This window comes from Struthio camelus, chromosome Z (assembly GCF_040807025.1).
Source record: "Struthio camelus isolate bStrCam1 chromosome Z, bStrCam1.hap1, whole genome shotgun sequence".
Lineage (NCBI taxonomy): Eukaryota > Metazoa > Chordata > Aves > Struthioniformes > Struthionidae > Struthio > Struthio camelus.
Window position 1 is genome coordinate 62063873 of NC_090982.1, and position 20536 is coordinate 62084408.

The 20536-nt window shown below is 37.3% G+C and overlaps 1 protein-coding gene across 1 annotated transcript in view; it reads left to right on the top strand.

The window, feature by feature from the left end:
- The first annotated feature begins 4799 nt into the window (after positions 1 to 4799).
- LOC104152945 (synaptic vesicle glycoprotein 2C) overlaps positions 4800 to 20536 on the top strand; it is a 182045-nt gene continuing 166308 nt past the window's right edge. Inside the window, exon 1 of the mRNA XM_068927675.1 lies at positions 4800 to 4908. The gene's annotated coding sequence lies outside the window, so the exon portion shown is untranslated. The remainder of the gene's footprint in view (positions 4909 to 20536) is intronic.

Genomic DNA, 20536 nt, shown 5'->3' on the forward strand with positions numbered 1-20536 from the left:
ACCCGACTGTCTTGTGCCATGAAGTAGGAGGAAAATAGGAGGAAATTATTCTATAATTTTGCTGAGGAGTAGCATCATTTTTGTCGGAAAAGTCAGAGAGAAAATAAGTCATGGGAGTAGAAAACAGAAAAGAGAAGTCTGAGATGCAAGTTGAAACAGGAAATTTCCAGAGTATTCCAGAGTACTCATTCATGGTTGACAAATCAAGCCTTGCATGCGAAGTAAAAGAAGTACAAGAAAGTGCATGAGTATGAACTTAATTCCTTTTTATGCCCTTATTAATAAGATATAGCCCAAACAGCCATACTGTTACCCACATGACATTTTTAACTCCTTATTAAGTCTTTCCTCTGCATGTTAAAATCATGGATTCATCCTTTAGGATAGACCGTAACTTTGCAGTCTTCTCTAAGTAAGGGCAGTAGTACCATGTTTTAGGAGAGGTAGAATGAACGGTTGCATAGAAGATTAAAATGTTCCTTTTTGATCTTTTGTTCCGGGAAATGCCTGCTTTTTGCCTCTCTGTGGGACTGCTTAGCCTCCCATGGCACTTGGCTCGCAATGGTAATAGAGTAGGAAACAAAGCAAAGTGTTTCTTCTTTAGCATCCCTGCATGCTCTTCTCAAAGCAGTCAAAGTTAAAAAGAAGGGCCAAGGAGTAGGGTAGAGAAGCAATCTTAACTAGAACAGTGCAATCCAGTTTAAAAATGGGGCACAGATTGTATTCCTAATAATTCTGATATAAAAATATAAGAAGTCTAGAATCTGACTCTGATTTTCTAAATATGAAGGAAACATAAGATAGAGGCAGTTGTATGCCTGGGAAAACAGAAGAAAAATGCTCATGCTAATTTGTTTTTTCATTCCATCAGATTGTAAGATTTTAAATCTTTAAAAAAATATATTTTCAAGGCAGACCAAGATATTTTTTATATAGTGCCATGACTTTCCAAACCCTTTTCAACTGATTGACCCGTACTCACTCAAACAATCTCAGACAAGGTAAACCTTATAGCAGGAGTCTTTTGTGACTAGGCTGACAGCCCCTCTGAAAAATCCATTTGCCTGTGTGAAAGACTGTGGGAATTTAGAGAAAAACGAAAGTGTAATGAAATTCTGTAGAAAACAGAGAGTAGTTTGCAAGGGCTACACACACAAATTTAAATTGTCAGTAAACTCTGACTTTGTAATCCAAAAATAAGCTCAAGTCATAGTTTGTCTCCTCCACATCACTGTACAGGTGGGTGTAACTGAACTGCAAAAACTGATTTCTGAGAATTACAAACAGCAAGGCAGGAAGGTGTCCCTGAGCAGCTGGCAGTGTCAGAATGGGTAACTTGCCAGCTAAATTCAGGATCAATTAAATGATTGGAAAAGAGAGCTTGGAGAGTGAGTCATCTGACAGTGAGAATAACAGAGAAAATTTTAAAGTATGGTGCAACAGAAGAGTAGTATTAGAAATAAGCAACCACGAATCTAGCAAAAGGCACCCAAAATCGAGATGTAGGTTTTATTTGTGATTCTCTCAGGGACTTCCTGTAATGGTTACTGGACAAATCAGTTAACTTCTTTATAACTTGAGAGTACAGATAGAGAAAGCAATTAATTAGGATGCAAACTCGGTATTAGCTATTCTGTCTGTATTTTCTGGTAGATACGAGATAGCCTAATTGTTAACAAAGAGGAGCAAATGCTCGCAGGCACTTTACTTTTACTTTCTCCACCTGTAAAGTGGGTAAACTCATTCTTACAGGGAGGTGCTATTATGTTTACCACGTGGTCTGAAAGACTGAGAGGATTAATTAGGTCCATGTAACCTATTATTAATTATATCTTTTGTATTGAATAAGACATTTCTTTTGTATTAAGAAACACATCAATGATAATGGTCAATTTTGGAACAAAAGTCATAGGATGACGTAGAAAGTTTGGGAGTTAATTATTAGAATTTCCCAAAATGCATATTTCATATTACTTTACATTTATAGCTTTGCTAGAGAAATTTGGCTATAGGGAACAGGATAGACCCCTAACTATATTGCCATGTTTCCCAAATAGAGTGTTTAGTTTTTTGATGAAAAAGTGAGTATCTGTTAAAGTCATTCTGTTCACTCTGTTAAAATACTGTTAAAGCATTATCTTTTCTCGTTGTTTTTTGGTCATTCATTCTTAAAAAAACAGGAAAGCAAATTAATTGTATGAGAAACAGGAATGTTTGTATTTCCTTTTCAACACCATACCTTTATAGAATTAGAAGTTTACTTCGGTATCTGCTACCTGCTTCTTTTTTTTACTAAGGAAGCACCTGAGGAATGGATTTTTATAATATTTGGGTCCTTAGTACTCATCACTGCTATAAAGAATGAGGGTCCCTTTGCTGTTGCAAAAGCTCCGATAGAACAGTTTGCAAACGTAAACAATATTAGGAAGAGAAGGAAAGGGTGAAAGCTGTAGTTTCTTACTAAAAATCACTTAGCAGGCCAATGGGTTTGGGAATAGAAAATAAAAGTGAAACACTGGCCATCAGTGAATTCAACAGGGATTTTACACATTGATTTTGGGCTAATTAGAATTTCATCCAGCGCGACTTAATACCTAGTCTGTGGCCTCTTCTCCAGACCAGCTTGCCTTTACAGGCTGTTAGTGATTACTTGTCATTTAGATGGAAGATTGGACACTTTTCTAAGCTATTATTATCCGTATAGTAGAACTCCTGCATCACAGCCTATGGCAGCATATAACCATAAACAAACAAGGCTATAAATAATTTAGAGGGTTGGATGTCACTGTTTTGGAATGTTACATAGTTAACCGCTGTGGTGCTCTCAGCATGGGCAGGGCTGGGTATGATTGTCAATGAGAATGAGAGGAGCCAGAGCTTGCCTTTTAATCTTTTAGGGCCCAGATTCTTGAAAACCCAGTGTTAACTTTTGACTTAACTGAGGATTCAGTTAGTCCATAGGGCTTTGTGCAATAAGAAGAATAATTATTTGCTAAGTATCCCTGCAATGACTGGTAAGCATCGTTGAATTACCTTATGCAAGGCACCAAAACATGAATTTTATCTTTGTCCAGAGCATAGCTCTGCATTCTGATTTGTTACTGATAAATATGGCTTTCTTAATTCTACAACACAGACTGACGTATTCAGCTAAATTGCTGAAGACCAAATCAACTGCACTTTGAATGCCCAAATTACAGCAAGCACTGTCCGTTCACACTTTTTCGTATTTGCTCTGTAATATTCAAATATTAACATTTTTCGCTATAGAGTCAAATTAATTTCCTGTTGTATGTCTCTATTTGCAAGAATTGTTTTAGTTGATTAGGAATTTCTGATTCTACTCCAAAGTATTTTCCAAAACAAATAGTATAGCATTTTTCCTTCATGAATCCAATTTCCTCATTTTGAATAAACTCAGTTGCTTTTAATCTGAGCAGATGAGCCCTGGGTACAGACAGAACAATGTAAATGGAATGTTTCCACTGAAGATGTTAGAGTTACGCATAGATGAAACATTGATCCAGTTGAAGTTAAACGAGTATTACTGTTTTCAGCAACAACAGAATTTCATTCTCTAATACTTCTACTCCTCCGAATAGGATAGCCCTGATATCCCTAGAACTAATGACTCTGTCACCCAGAGTACTTTATAAGGTGATTTCCCTGCTTGTCTAATCTTTTTTTACCTTAGTTTTTAAAAACCGTGCACTCACAAATTGCTGGAGTTACAGTGTTACAATTACTATTGCATATTACTAAAAGCTTGTGAATAACCAAACCAATACTGCAACCAATTGATTTTGTTTTACTGAGTCCTTCTTTTGAATAAAGTCTTTGGCTTTACAGTGTGGGTATATTCAATAAAAATAACATTCTTTTCTTGTATGTGGTTTTCTCAATCCGTGTAGAAGCTGCAACTTAGACTCCCTGATATGTTCCTAGACATTAGTAATACTGTTATATTTTAAAATAATATGGGGGTTGAATATGTTCTTTTACTGTTCTCTTGTTTGCTGACATTTTGTCTGATCTGAATGAGACATAATCCATATTCCAACAGGAAATAAAAGTTTGGGAAAATTTTAGCCTTTATTTTTCCTCTGTTCAGAAACTGAAAATTTATCTGGATAAGGAGCTGCTGAGGATTACTTTGAAAATTTAAAAAAGGTGAAGGATTTGTAAAAAACAAAACTATTTCTGTATAACTGAGGTATTCTAAAAGAGACACTAGCCAGCTGAACAACAGAAAATCAAGACCAATTTACAGGAAAAATACACTCAGTAGGAGGAGCTGATATTCCTCTAGTAAAACAGATCTGAACTTTCTGGCTAAACTTAACATTGAAATAAAGCTGATTTACTGTGATTCTGATTTCAACTGTATTCATCTCTGAGATGTATATATTCACTGAGACAGTGATTTTCTTACTTATATTTTGTATAGTTTATTAGGCTAATGAAGAATATTCGCTCTTTTTCTCCATTGCAACATGAAACAATGTTGATTGCAGGCTTTTTTTTTGTTTTTTAACAAAAGTATAGCTGCAATACAATGCATCATTTAAATGTAGTTATACTAAAGGCCAGTCGGGATATGTTTTCAGCAAACCTTTTGTACGAGAACTTCTATATGCCTCCACTCTCAAGACCTTAGAGTTAATGACATTTCCATTGAGCAGTTGCTTTGATATTTTCATTGACCTTCAGAAAAATACTTTGAATATTTTTCTTCTCATCCTCAGTTTTTCACAGCATTTCCTTCTCGTTCTTTTTACTGCGGCTTTGAATCTCTAGCTTTTTTTAATTGCCTCTGCTGTAATGGATTTCTTTTCTGTTGTTCATCTCTGAAAATACTAGCCTGGCACGGACACATTAAGCTAACTGAAATGAATTGCTTTTTCCAAGGTACAGTATGTACTTTTTTGAATCAACTAGTCTTGCTTTTTGGAAGTGTGGGGGCATAGGCCTTTCTACCTCACTACCTTTGGCATTGTTTTACCTTTGTGAAAATGCTGTTCTCAGGTGAATCTTTTGGAGAGGGCAAGTAAAGCAAGATATTAAAGAATTTAACTAATACTAGGTTTGACAAGACGTAACTGTCGTAACTTGAAGCAATGGCTAGTTTGCCCTGGTGCTGTAGGAAATGTGTAGCCCATGGCCACGTCACCTTTTAGTTTCTCAGAAATTCTCTGCTTTGAAGTTAATATATGTTTTTACTGCTCTAATTACGTGTGCACTCAAAGTAACGGTCTCAGGGACAGTAACTGCTGTACATAGTGCATGTAAAATCAAACTATTCAGAAGTAGAGGAGAGACTTTTCATATTCTGCTGAAAGGTTATTCTGGTAGCAATAGTAAATGCATTTATTCTTTTCATTGTTAGGCATTTTTCAATTGAATATTGCTTGGTAGATATATTTCCAAGTGCTGATTTAATTTTCCTATATATATTTATTCAGCTGTTCTTTCTCCTGTAGCTTGTAATTGCAAACCTTTTTTCTCCCTAGCAAGGATGAACTAAGGGTTTAGAGGCTATTGTCCAAAGTTCTTTTAACTTGGAGGAAGTTTGGATTGTACACAGACTCTGTTTTTCTGTCAACTTATGTTCAATTTTATAGGACTCTACCACTATGCTGGAAAGGTAGCTGTTACTGTGGTTTCTGTTTGGTTGCTGAGCTATTAGTCACTCAGTCTCCCCTTATTATGGAGGCTTTATAACTTCTTTGTCATTTCTCTGTTGTTTTCCTCAACTTGAAATAATCATCTAGACTAAATAAGCACAGATCTTTTTCTCTGAATAGGAAATCATGGTAGGTCTCATTTCTGCTCTACCTTCTGCAAGACAGTTTCTATCATCAGGTATGTTGTTACAGAATCTGAGCTGCAGGTGTTTAAATAAGCAAGATGTTAAATAAGCAAAGATATTTGAATGAAACCACTCTCTTGAGTTTGTTCTTTTACAACTGCCTAGTTTATATAGTGATTTAATAGTGCTTTCTGCATGGGGAGGAAGAGGAATGGAGATGGAAGGGCCTCGGTGGAATCCTGTAATCCTTTGCGTCTAAGTTTTCAATGAGAACTGTTAGGACTCTAAACTCACTTTTTTTTGTTATGACATCCAGTATTTATTTTTAAATAAAGAATCTGAAATGAGCAATAGTATGACAAATACAAATGTTATTTAATTGCAGGCTTCTAAACTTTTTGTGGTACAAATTCCTTTAAGCAAATTTAAGTCTACTGATAACATGTATACTTGTCTCAGTTGCTTCTCACGGACCCAAATGTAATGCTTTATATTTGGTCGTTGTTGTATTCTGACAAACAGTAGACCTAAAAGAGAGTTCAGACATGGCTGTATGATGAATTTGCTATATGCCATGTTACAGTAGCTCATGGGGTTTCTGCAACTGAACGTCAGAGAATCACTTAAGTGTCCTTGGAGAGTTAGGGTAGGACACCATTCTGGTATGTGTTTTCTTTCCCCCTCTTTCTGCCAAAAATGTTTAGCTGGCTCATCATTACTCTCTTCTCACTCTAGTACCTAGTCCTGCTTCCAAGCGTAGGATCATAGGAAAATTCAGGTTGGAGGGGACCTCAGGAGGTCTGCAGTCCAACCTCCTGCTCAAATCAGGAGCAGCTGTGAGATCAGATTAGGTTGCTCAGGGATTTATCTAGTCTGGCCTTGACTGCACAACCTCCAACCAGGGATGGAGACTGCACAGCCCCTTTGGGCAATCTGTTCCACTGGTTGGCTGGCTTCATGGTGATTTTTTTTTCCCTTATATCCAGTCTGAACCGCTCTTGTTTCAATTTCTGTATGCTGTGTCTCCTCCTCCTACCATGCACTACTGTGAAGAGCCCGGCCTCTCCTAGGTACTGGAAGACCGCGATTAGATCTGCCCAAAGTCTTCTCTTCTCCAGGCTGAACAAGCCCAGTTCCCTCAGCCTCTCCTCACAGGGCAAATGCTCCAGGCCCCTGACCATCTTGAGGACCCTCTACTTAATTCTCTCCAGTTTATAAAAATCTTTCGTGTATTGGGGGACCCAAAAATGGACACAGCATCCTAGATGCAGTCTAACAGTTGTTAAATAGAGGGGAGTAAACACTTCCCCAACGTCTACTGGCTGTGCTGCTGTTGATACAGTCCAGGATGCTGTTAGCCTTCTCTGCTGCCAGGGTGCACTGCTGGCTCATGTTCAGCTTGCTGTCGACTATGTCCCCCAGGGCCTTTTCTGTGGAGCTGCTTCCTGGCCAGTCAGTCCCCTACCTGTTGGTTGCAAGGAGTTCTTCCTTCCCTGGTAAAGGAATTTGCATTTGCCCTTGTTGCATTTCATGTGGTTCATGTTAGCCCGTTCCTCCAACCTGTCTAGATCCCTCTGGATGATAGCCCTGCCCTCGAGCATACTGACTGGTCCTCCCAGGAGACCCATTGCCTCCCTTTGGATATGGAACTAGGCAGAACTGAGACCACCAGCGTTCCTTCTTGCCTGATTTTGTGCCTCCTATTTTATCAGTTTAGTTTTTTGGGGGCTGGAGTAATATTTAGATGCATCTTTTTTCTAATGGGTAGTGGAACAATGGAGGTGCTGTCTCCATTCTGCTCCTTGCTTTCTGGCTCTTTTCCATTCTTCCCCATCACTGCCATACTGTAGCTAGTCACAGTGTAGGCCTTAGGTTTCAAACACCGCATCAAGAACCTTGTTTTTATTTGTCTGTGAAATGTCAAGTACACATTGGGTCAGACTGTGAGCTCCCTGCTGAGCTTGGTGAACACTTACTCATAGAGTTAGTGTCACTGGCTCCAACAACTTGAAGAATTTACATATTAGGGATTTGATCCTATCAGTCTCTCTATTCATGCAGATAGTTCCATGTTTCAAATGTGAAGTCAAAGGACATGACACAAACAAGGCAAATTGGATCCAGTCCTTAATAAAACTAAACACACAAACTCCAGACTCATTCCAAGGAGAGAGGTTTATTTCAGGCAAGAAAGAAACTACTCAAGGGTGTAGTTTTTCAAAATCAATTTCAGTAACAGTGAAGCTCAAATCTGGTTAGGAAGAAATGAGGGAGGATAACTGGCATTAGGGGATTTAGACTTATGAGCAATGAGAACAACTTCATCCACCCTTCACTGAATTGTGAGCAACATGGACCGGACCTTACACATTATAAGCATGGAAGCATCATGTGAACATTTTCCCAGTTTTGCTCTCTGTAGTAGCTTACTCCTTATAAGAAAACAGTTTTGATTCCTTTAAAATATTCAGTAGGAAAAAAAAAAATCCTAACAATATTTTTATTAACAAATGTTACAGAATTCCCCAGCATTTGAGCATGAAACTGGTTTCTGTTTATTTCTTTATTTGGGGTAGGAGGGACAACAGATGAAACATAATAGATGTTTGATTTGTATGCTGAATTTGCTGAGTTTGTTGAATTTACTTCTAGAGATTCTCTGAAATAGCTGTGTAATCAAACATACCCTGGAGAAACTTGCCCTTAGACCTACTTGCATTAGTAATACTTTCTCTAAGCCAATAGCATCAGTCCACATTTATTACACAGTACAGTTTTCTGCTCTCTGTTCCAGCTTTCGTATTTCACAGTGGGAGCACTGCAGCGCCCAGTGTAAGATTTAACGCTGCTGAAAGCATTTTAACTGTGGGTATGTTCATATTGCAGGCAGTAAAAAGAACAGCAGTATAAATTAAACTAGCTTTAAAATGATTAATCTTGGTAACAGTGTAGCCAGCACAAGAAGTAAAACAGCCATGGAGCAAGGTAAATACATATGTGCTGTAACTTCAATATAGATCCATAATATTATAAGACTCTCTACAGTGGCATTTAACACAGATCTGTCATCTATATTCATTGTGGCATCCAATTTTAAGAGGGCCGACACTATTCATAGAGGAAGGTAAACATCTGTAGTAGGTAGGCAACAGGACCAGGAGTCTGGCAGCTCTGAAGAGGTGTCATTAGATTAGATATCATTAGTAAATATCAGTAGAGCAATTGTTCATTGCTCTATCAAATTTTGGTACCTAAATCCACCTTACATGTCATAGTAGTCAGTCTGAATATGGTCTTGTGATTCTGTTATTCTGTGCAGGATAGGCTTGTGTTGCAGTGGAATGAGAAAAAGAAAAGATAGAAAATAAGTTCCACTCATCACAAAAATTTGAAGTAAAATTCCTTCTTCTGTTTAGGAGAGAGAAAGAGCAAGATCTTGGAGTAGCTTCTCCACAGCTGTTTGTTTTAGGGTTGTCATTACTGTTAGTTTCTCTTGATGGGTTCCTGGTTATCACCATTACTTTTAAGAATCACCGTATCTTGTGCACTACAATATGACTTCTAGAGGCTTTATCCCTGGGAATAGATGTTGTGCATATATGTGTGCATATATGTGACAGCAAAATCTGTCCATTTCCTGAGTTAGCATTTCTTGAAATGCTTAGTTGCATTAACAGCATTAGATCCTTCCATAAATGATGAGAAAGTAAGGAGAGTCCCTTACTCTGAATTTCCACTCTGATTGAGTTAATTTCCACTTTGAATCGCCGCCACCCTTAGAGGCAGTCTGATTAATGTCAGACACTGTCCCCTGCCCTTTACAGGGCATGAAGTGTTGCAGTTTACCTTTAGCATTTTTGACTTTTGTTTTTATCCAATGTTAGAGGACTCATGAAGATTCACTGCAGATGCAATGAAAGGAAAGTCGCATTTACACCCTTACTAGGTGTATTTACAATGCCATTCTGCTTAGCTGGCAGAACTGAATGGAATGGAACTAATAATCTATCTGCCTGGCTAACTGTACGAGTGCAGTACATGTGTCTTTTCTGCTGAGTAGCTGTGGGTGGGCACTGAAAGCAAAATGTTTTGTCTGCTGGCATCGCACAAAGAATGATTTCAGCACTCCTGTTACAAGTTTGTCTCATGTTTTGGCAGAGTGAGGCTTATTTTAGCATAGCATTGTTCTAAGAGTTCTATAGTTATGGGTCAGAAGACGGATTCCAGTGTCTTGGACTCCTCCAAAATTACTTTTTCATCTGACATTTTTCATGCTTGTTCTTCACCAAAAGTGAATATTTTAAATGGGAAAATATAAAGAGATTCCTTTCAAATGATTTGAATGAGTTATTTGAGCATAAGAAAGGAGTTTCTCCCACCCTTAAAAAAAACCACTTTTTTTCACTTGAGTCCTTTGAAAAGCCATACACTTTTTCACTGTGACAGTTTTGTTCAAGATTCACAGTTAAAACAAATGTAGCCTTGAGTGAACGATTTGATATAGATATGGGTGTTAGAAAACAATGCATTCTCTCACTTCTCCTCTTTAGGACTGCCATTTACTTTGCCATGAGAAAAGCTGGAGGTGAAGAAGAAGAGAGGAATTACATACGGCAAACTTTTCTGAGTGGCAGCTCAGCGTACAAGCAAAGGTGACCATGATTCCCCATCATTGTACTGAAGATGAGACAAATGATCAATTTTGAAAACAAAATTTTTTCAGCAAAAACCCTCAACAGGTCTTATCGCAAGGATGATGAAAGAACACAAAAACTAAGTCAATACATGTGGTTGGTAGTAACGTATAATTCGGTAGGGGTACCCAGAAGAAGATGATGTAGCAAGTAGACATTATGAAAACTAAGTATAAACCAATAATTAGTCATTGAAAAATCTACAGCCCAGACTTAATCTTCAATTAAATTATTATTTTTGTCTTAATTTATGGAAATGAAATCTGGAAATCCACTACAGCAATAGTTAGGCATCTAGATGCCTTAGAAAGAAAGTGCCTAAGACAAATGATTTGTATTAAATGGAATAAATTTATAACGTGTGACATGACCAGTCAGAAATTTCAACATTCCTTTATCTCTAAAGTTATCTATAAAAGAAGATGGAACTATCAGGGATATGGTTTTAAAATATTAGGTGTACCATAAGGCAATTGAAGGAACACGTAAATGGATCTGAATGAAAACCTTTATGAAAAAACACATTGAGGAAGAAACCTAGGAGCAGAGAGAAAATACTAAGAACAGTCCATCTGAGAAATAGCTTGTTAATACCCTTAAAAATCTTTTAGAAACCTGCAAATATTTCACATTCTCAACTGTTTTTTTTCACTTGTTTATTTTCATTTATATACTCCTGAATATTACCTGTTTTTGAATATGGTTTCCACTTTCTGAGCAGGGTTTTCGTTAAAAATGAATACAATTTATGAGATACAGAAAATTTCAATAACCGTAACTGGAATAATATAATATAAAATTCTCAGTGCTGTCGACAGAAACAGTGTTGGACAGGTGTCTTTCAGGCAATACACTGCTTTGGAGAACAACTACATTGCAAAGTTACTGAGCTATCTTAGTAAAACGTATATTATATTAATAATAACAACAAAATTAACTCTTTCTGGAGGCTAAGGAAAACCGTGAAAGGCAGTGGCTTTTTTGCATGAGTGAATGAAATGCAAGTAACCCAATGAAATCCTGGTTTTCCAGAGCGCTGCAGCAGATTGTCTACTTGATTGAGTCCATGACTTCACCCTGCTGGTCTGCAGTTGTATATCAAGAATCACTGAACACACATTTTGCTGACAAACCAGTTAGGGCTGAACTTGGCAAAATGTTAAATACTCTTAGCTTCCAATAAAAGCCGTGAGACTAACACATCTGTTGATTATGAAGCTAGAGGAGACCTTTGTAATCATCTTGTCTGACTGTGTCCATTCTGTAGGCTATGAGTCTTCCTTTAATTAATTGCTGTGTGAAGTTGAGTAAGTCTTTTAGAAAAACAACCTCCTCCTACAAAGGTAAAGGTCAGAAAACTCATCCTAATTTTCAGAAATTGCTCAAACAGTTAAGCATCCGGTTAAAATATTAGGCTTATTTATTTAGTCTTACCTAGTTTGAAGCTTTAGCCATTGGTTCTTGTCTTCTCCAGATACGTCGGCATTAATCAGATCACACTTCTTTCTTTTGGATAAGAGATTGATCTTTTCTAGTCTTTGAGGACAAGATGTACTTTTTGACATTTTGAGGACTTTCATGGCCTTTCTTTGAATACTCCCAAGTTTTCAGCACTATTGAATAGGGGAAGCACAGTATTCATGTCTTTGCAGGTCATAACATCTCTTCTGGGTAGTGAAAATGCTTCACTTTCTATCAGAGCAGTAGCAATGTCTTTAATTCTAACTTCTTTTCATCCAGAATTCTAAAACTTCACCAATTCTATCCTGGTAGACTATTATCCTGGTAGACTATTATAAAATACAGCATGTTTTAGAGGGTGGAAAAATACGCTGGTTGATCAGAATAGTTTCTGAGTAATGCTCATCTAAATAGGACTACTGATCACTTTAAAAAAATGATATTTTAAAGGAAAGTGAGGCTCAGTTTGGGTTTAAATGTTTTCCTGTTCATAAAAACCCATGTTATAATATGAACTAGTCACAATGCTTGCACTAAAAAAACCGTATTTCAGAACTTCCAAATACCACATAGATTGTTAATATTTAATGCCTTGGGAAAAATAAAAGGATTGTGTATTGCTAAAGTCTGTATTTTTCTATATGCAACTTAGCAAAATGACATCTGTATAGTTGTTTTATTTACTACTGTTCAGAGACAGGCACTTAATTTAATTAATTTGCACTTTAAATCAAGCAGTTATTCCATTGTAATGAAGGCCTGTGTTCAGGTTTCAGCAGCTTTTTTTTTTTAAAGAATCATGAAGAAAAGTGCACCAGTCACAAGAATCTCTATGGTACAGGGTGCAAGCGTGTGCTTTTCCCCTGGAAGGCCATTGTAGGTTTTTTTACAATTCATGATTGTCTTGGGAGGATTCTTCTTTAACACAGTTCTTGTTAGCAGTTCACATAAATATTTGCCTGCTTCTTTTAACAGCGATTCTGTGCTCAAATTTATGATTCAATATCAAGATGCCTGGGCTGCTTCCCTTTGAACTGATTTGTGTGGCTGCAATTATTGACACTTCACGCCATTATCCAAGCCATCTCTTGGTGCTGTTTATCTAAGAAACAAGACAGCTTGAATTTGATCCAAAACCAGAATAAATCAATTGTAAGACCGCTTACTTAAAAGAAGCTGGATCAAGGCCTTGGTGACAACCTGAGCGACAGATGGGGATCATTGGTTTAAATGGATTTGATTGTATCTCATACACACAATGAATGAGGTTGGCAGGGACCTCTCGAGATCGTGTAGTCCAACCCCCCTGCTCAAGCAGGGTCAGCTAGAGCAGGTTGCCCAGGACTGTGTCCGGCTGGGTTTTGAATATTTCCGAGGATGAAGACTGCACAACCTGCCTGGGCAACCTGTGCCAGTGATTGCTCACCCTCACAGTAAAAAAACTTTTTCTCATATTTAAGTGGAACTTCCTTACCTCACTATTTATTGGCTTGTTCTGCCCTTTGTTTTCTGAAAGTTGTGATGGAAATAGCTAATCTTGCTAGGTAGGACTGGAAGGGCTATCAGGAGATAAGTTTTGGCATCTTCTTGCCCCAAGGCTAGATAAATTCTACTTAAATAATTCCTGATAGATATTTGTATAACCAAAATGTTTATTAGAAATCCTGCAGTGATGAAGAGTGTGCAGTCTTCTTAGGCAATGTCTCCCAGTGCTTCACTGTCTTACCTCTGAGAACCTTTTCCTCATGTTTAAACTAATCTCACTTGCTGCAGTTAGTCCATTACTTCTTGTCTATTTCACAGGGGCGTGGAGAACATTTGTTACTTCTCTTTGGAAAACTTGTGCATATTTTAAGATTGTTCTCCTGATCCCATCAATCTTCTTTAGACTACATCAATCCAGTTCTTTCAGTCTTCTTTCATATGTCATCTTTCCTAAGCCTCTGATCATCCAAGATCCTTTGAGCCTTTCTCTAAAGGAATTGTATCTTTCTTCAGATACAGTGTGCAATATTCAGCCTGGTACTCCTACTGAAACCATACTAGGCATAAATAGAATGGATTATTTCATGTATCTTGCATATAAAGTTCCTGTTTACGCTTCTTTATGTACATGCATTCCATATGCTAATCTATTTATGCACATGAGTTTGGATTTCATTTGAGAATAGCACTGTGCAATATAAAATAAAAATGCAAGCAATTGTGCCTGCAGAATGCTCCTCTGTTCTGTTATCTTATGCTGTGTAAATGCAGTTTAGGGTTTTTCATCGTGAGTTCTTTGATACATGGCTTATGATTTATATTTATTTGAACTTAGCAAAAATGAGGTACCAGTATTCATAGGATATCTGGGCATTAAAAAGTCTGGGGAGCAGTTACCTCTTTTGTGCATAGATTGTGAGGGAATGCTGGTGGCTAACTGAATCATGCTACTTAGTATTCTCTGAATATTAAGTGTAGAGCTCTCTTGTGAATTTAAATAGAGCAATAAACATAAGAGGCTTAGCAAATAAGACCTACAAGAAAAGTTTGCAAGCACTGATGTTCCTTAATTTGGAGAAAAGGAAACTGAGGGGGAACAGTGATATTTACGAGTATGGAAAAGAGTATTAAATGGGCGCAAGCTAATTAATTTAATCAGTCTGTAAGGACAGATCAGAGAGTAAAGGAGAAATCTTAAAACACTGAGAAATGTGACTTAAGTATGCAGATAAACTTACAAGAACAATCATGCTGGGTGAACTATTTAGAGTGAATATTTTATCTTATCAGTTTTTTTATTTTTTGCACATTGTCCATAAAAAGATGTGGGGAATTCTCTTAGTTTTTCTCTAATCTCTCCAGAGTCAGGAATGTTTTTAAGCAGGCAGGGTTTAGAGCAGGTAGAGTGTGATTTGCCTTGTTGTGCAATCTGACTAATTGTTGGCAGATGTGGAGAAAGATGCTGGTAATTTTATCTGTGATTGTTTCTTAGATAATGTTAGTGTTGATAATTCGGGATGGAAACATATATTAAGTTATTTCAGTAGAGACCTGAGTAAAGATAGTATTTGGACAGATGAGGAAAACTAAAAGAAAAGATACAATGCTTCATGAGGTAGTGGATAAGTCATAGTGGAGCAAAGAGGATTAAAAAGAGGCAAAAGAAAAGTGAAATATTCACAAGCCAGTAGGCATAATTTAGGGGGGTCCCATGGTGTTCCCACACTGGGTGCAGTTTATTAATTTTGGATCTGATTTGTCACCTTCATAAGTCAATAGGAAGATTTCACTGGCTTAGATGGACACTGGATTGGGCCAGCAGCGCTTCTCTTTTTCGTGCATCATCGAGTGATTCTCTCAGAGGTATTTGGGGCTTGATAAATCAAGTATCCAAGTATTCAGCAGTGTTTGCACAGCTCTGTTTATATCAGTACTGCTCATGTAGTATACTTCCAAGTTATGCCTTCTATCCGTAACTACTATATTCTTTCAGCAGAATGGAGAAAAAAAATATTCCCTCAAAATAAAAACACACAAAATTGTAATAAGTTAATTTCTTCCTATTCTTCTCTTTCATCAGCTCTTCTTTTCACTCAGAAAAAGAAATCCTGTGTAATATCCAACAGTGATGTTGCCATATGTAAATACATTATGATAACAGGTGAGAAGTAACTTTGCTGCCATACATTTATTTATACGTATGCACTAGTGCATATAAAGCATCATACGTACACATTCTAGATTAAATATATTTAGATGTAGAAAAAGATTGATGGGCAGTTCTTAGTTAAAGGAGGATGTAATTTTATTACATACTTCAGACAAATACAATAAAGTGGCCTTTTATTGTATGCCCAAATAAAAATAGAGAAGCCCATGATAGAACCAAAGTTACAATACTGGAGTCTGTGCAAAAAAAGGCAAGCTGAGCTTCCCTGAAATTTCAAATGTTCTGATCAAAGGTTCTAGATGGGTCTCAAGCAGATTAGTGTCAAGTAAAAATATTTGCACAGTGGTTTACTATGCTCTTGTTCATCTGAAATGTGAAAAAATAATACCTTTTACAAGATCTTAGCAAAAGTCCTTGATGATAGCTGAGAGAGAAATACTGTATTTCCTGACTAACATACCAAGATTGTTCTTCATGCTCTAATAAAAGCAATAGTAGCCAGTTGTATACAATGGTAAAAGCTGCAACAGTTGAGTTCTGAAATAAGGGGATCCAGACCAAAAAAAAAAAAAAAACAGTGAGAGATGTTTAAAAAGAGGTTATGTTAGTTTTCTCTGATCCTTCCAGTTACATTTGTCATTCATTGCTCTTATGCAACATACAAATACTAATATTGATTCAGATGAGATCAGTGAATGTTGCAATTTTTATATCACTTGGGCAGTGCCAGATCTAAGCACTGATGATATGAAACACTGAATTTTAATGTCCAGATATGCTTTTATTTGGTGGCATTTTCCATAACCAAGGATGACTGTGATACTAGGAGCAAGTGATGATCCATTGCCAGAAAAGGCATGTCCTTTGTCCTGTAAACTGAAATCAAAGGATTAAAGAAGGCTCTGTCTGGTTTGGCTTTATTAATGATTCTTGTCTGTTTCCTGCTGAGGCAACATTTTGCTAATTAGTTCTGTGATGTAGATATATACTTGCTGACTGCACTGCGTTTTGTGTGTGCTTAAATATCTTTTCTACATGAAATTGCAAATTAACCTGTTTTTTGTTCGTTGTTCAATGATCACTTTATTTTCATTTTCAGAATGAGGGCTGTAGAGAGTTCAGATGCACACTGAGAATCCCCTGCATTTTGAGTGTATGGTCTTATACTAGGTCTTCTTGAAGCCTTCCCTTCTGTGTAGTGCTTCCAGGTTTTCCAGCTGCTGATGGTTAGAGATTACTCTCCAACATCAAGTAAATACTTGTTTAAAACAATTGGAGGCACTTCTTATCTTCCAATTGCAATGTTATGCAAGCTGCAAGCCAGCAGAGAGATATTTTGGAGTTTTTTCCTTTAACTTCTTTGGAAAGCTGAGCATGTTGGTTTTGATCTGCTTTTTGAATGTGAAATTGTTATTGTGTTTTGCCTCAGAGAAATCAGTCAGAGGTATATAATGACAAATATAGCTCAGTTAAAACTGGTAATACCAGAAGTAATGAATCATTGGTGCCTTGTATATGGACTGAAAGAGAACCTTGATTAAGTATTGTTACAGGAAAAAGTAAAAATCACTCTGTAATACAGACTACATCATCTGTGAAATAGCAGATTATTGTCACACAGTATACACTGGGTTTGCTAAATACTTAAACCAACTAGTGTTTATCCCTAGTCAGACCTCCAGTTACTTAATTAATTTCTATTACAACAATATCTGTTCACCCCCTCCCAAAACACATATTTTGATTAGAATGAAGTAATCATTTTAATACCAGGTTTAGAGCTCACATACTGACGCAATAGAGTGCAAATATGCATGGAAGAGGCAGCTCAGCAAGAAGACCTCTAATAGCACCCAGTTTTTCTATGGTGTTATGCTTGAGGTTGTCACAGAAGCAATAATAAAGGACAGTTGTGTTACAAGATTTCTGCAAGACCCAAACCTTTAAAATGTGCCATTTAGGCATATTGTGAGCAGATATAAGAAAACTGATTGAGTTCAGACTTTTCTGAAAGACAGGAAACTTTTGGTTCACTAACATTGTTTTTTCATTATTATTCATGATCTATTTTTTTTCTCTCAAAATCCTCTGGATTTGTGTTTTGAAAGGACTCTCCAACTCTTCTGACTTTTTAACTTTCATTTTCTGTTGTTATAATTCGAAAAAAAGATCTTCCCACTAGAATATATGCCATAAAAAATTTACAACAGGCGTAGAAAGCACAAAAGGCAGTGGGAAATAGAACTGTGACAAGCTCTGTAGCTCATTGTGGCAAAGAAACTCCCCAGGAAAAACAATATGATATGCTGAAAGCCTCTTTATCTTTGCTTTTCTTTATTCCTGCACTTCATATGCTCCTTGATTCCAAGTGGAAGAGAAAGACTTGAGTAGGAGTGGATGCATCTGGGAGGTCAATGCCTGGTTGCGCAGCTGGTGTCACAGGCAAGGCTTTGCCTTTGATAACTACATGGTTCTCTTCGTAGAATGAAAACCACGCGGGAGGGATGGGAACCAAATGAACCAACTTTAAGGGGGCAAAAGCATCTTTGCCAAGAGATGGAGAAGACTTTAATCTAGGTTTGCTGGGGAATGATGACTGAAGCCCGAAGAAAAATTGAGAGAGGCACTGAGGAAAGGCATGAGGGACAGCATGAAGGAGAAGAGTATCATACTTTTGATGAGAAAGGAGCATGACTGGGGCCCATCTCAAATGCCTGTTCGTAAGTGTACGCAGCATGGGAAGCACACAGAAGTCCATTGCAGCTGCAGAGCTATAGTCTCATCAGGATCACAGAGACATGGTGAGGTAGCTTGCTTGAGTAGATTGCTGTGATGGATGGATATAGATTCTTTAGGGAGGACAGATCAGGAAGACAGGGAGGAGGAGTTGCAGTCTACACAAAGGAGTGGCTTAAATGTGCAGAGCAGCTCAAATTTGAGTGCTTATGGGTAAGCATCAAAGGAGAGACCAACAAGAATGACTTCATAGTGGGTGTTTGCTACAGACCAGCTGATCAAGAAGAAGTAGATGAAGCTTTCTGTAGACGACTAAACGAAGGCTCACAGTTGTAGGCTCCGGTTCTGGTGAGGAATTTTGGCCCCTCTAATACCTCCTGAAAGCTGGCTGGGCACAAGCATTCTAGGAGATTTCTGAGTGTGTTGAAGACAGTTTCTTGATAAACAGGGGTAACTCTATTACCTAGAGAAGCTGTAGCATCTTTGTTGTTTATGAAAAGAAAATAAATATTTTCTTAAGTCAGCATATTTAGGTTGTGCACTAGAATTGTTTTCACTTTTAAAGAAATGCAAGGTAAAGTTTCAATAACCAAAGCAAATGCTAGCTGTTGATGTGAACCTGATGAAATGGATTTGTGTGTAATTAATTTAGCTTTCTTAGAGAATACCAACAGTAAATTTTTAAAACCAGAAACGTACAGGTACACATACATATTCTGTTAAATACTTGCAGATGGTGAAAATATGTTTTGTTATTTTAATGAGAAGAGAGTTAAGAAAAAAGAAGACATTATTTGTTCTTCAGAATTGATTTTCCCTTTAGAGATAAATGGATCTGACTGCCTAGAGTATTTTAGCTGACATGAAGACAGAAGCAAAAAATCAACTGGAAAAAGCTCCTTTGGCATGGATTGTAGTTCTTCGTGCTCTTAAAGGCAGGTGGCTTTTCAAAAGAGATCTGCAAAGTTTGCAGTTTTGTAAGCTGCAAAATCCTTTCTTTGGTTAGACAATGTTGAAAATTCTTCCCTGTCTCTTTCTGCCCATTCACGTGTTTCTCATTTCCTCTGCAGCAAAGCATCCTTTTGTACTCCTTTCTCAGATAGGACTGGAGGTTAGGTTGTGAAAAAATGCTATATTTACCTCCCATCTCTCCTTCTTTCCATGGTCTTGGAGATGGTTAATGAAGAGGGATGACTTTTCCCATTCAGCTCATTTGGATGAGTGATATCTCTATATGGAAATGTCAGACTATCGCATGTATGCCCATCACCATCCTTTTGCTCCACAGATGGTTACAACAAGCTTGAGTATCAATTTGATCCCACAACTTATCACCAGAGGATGATCTTCAAGAGTGGAGGAAACTGTAAAATGAGTGGGAGAGGAGGTGCAGCCAGCAGCCATTATTACATTTGAAAAGATGCTGTGCTACAATGCAAAGTGCTTAGGAGGGAGTGGGGATAGAAAGGGGTCTCAGAAAATCCATTTCTGGCCTCGTATTGTATGTCATCTGTTGTGTAGCCTAAGTATCTTGATCTAAACCTGAGACAGGAGTGATGCCTGCTTTTTACACACTTGGATCTTACTTTTTTTTTACTACCCAGAGTTTTGTGCCTACATTGTTTAGCAAGGTCAGCTACACATGAATTTCCCATTGGATTAAGTTAATAAATTATGATGAGTCATGTCTTAAAACATGCTACTTTACTAGAAGACATTCACAGGGAGCAATGAATTGCTGGGGTAATTGCTTGCTTCACTTGTTAGAACTAAAGGCTGGTATTTCTGACAAACTATTTACAAATCAGTTCCAAATGGAGCAATAAGGCATGTGTGTATTTGTATGAGTAACCTTGGGACAATTTATGTACATTACAAGCTATTTTGTGGCGTTGTCTAAGGCCCTGAACTTGCCAACTTTTATGCACATACTTAGTTTTATACACAAGTAGGTTTGCTGTGTGTAAAATTAGTTAGCTGCATTTGTCTTCACAGGATCAATATTTAAAGCGTAGGCAACTTAAATGTATTTATTAGTCCTGTGGCACATCAGAACTAGAGACTTTTGAGTTTTAAGCTCTATAAACCAAGTAAAAATGAAGGTACATGTTCCCAAAAGCATAACTTAGAAACTGAGAAAGAGCTATCATCTATATACATGGCAATGTAGTTTTCATTTTG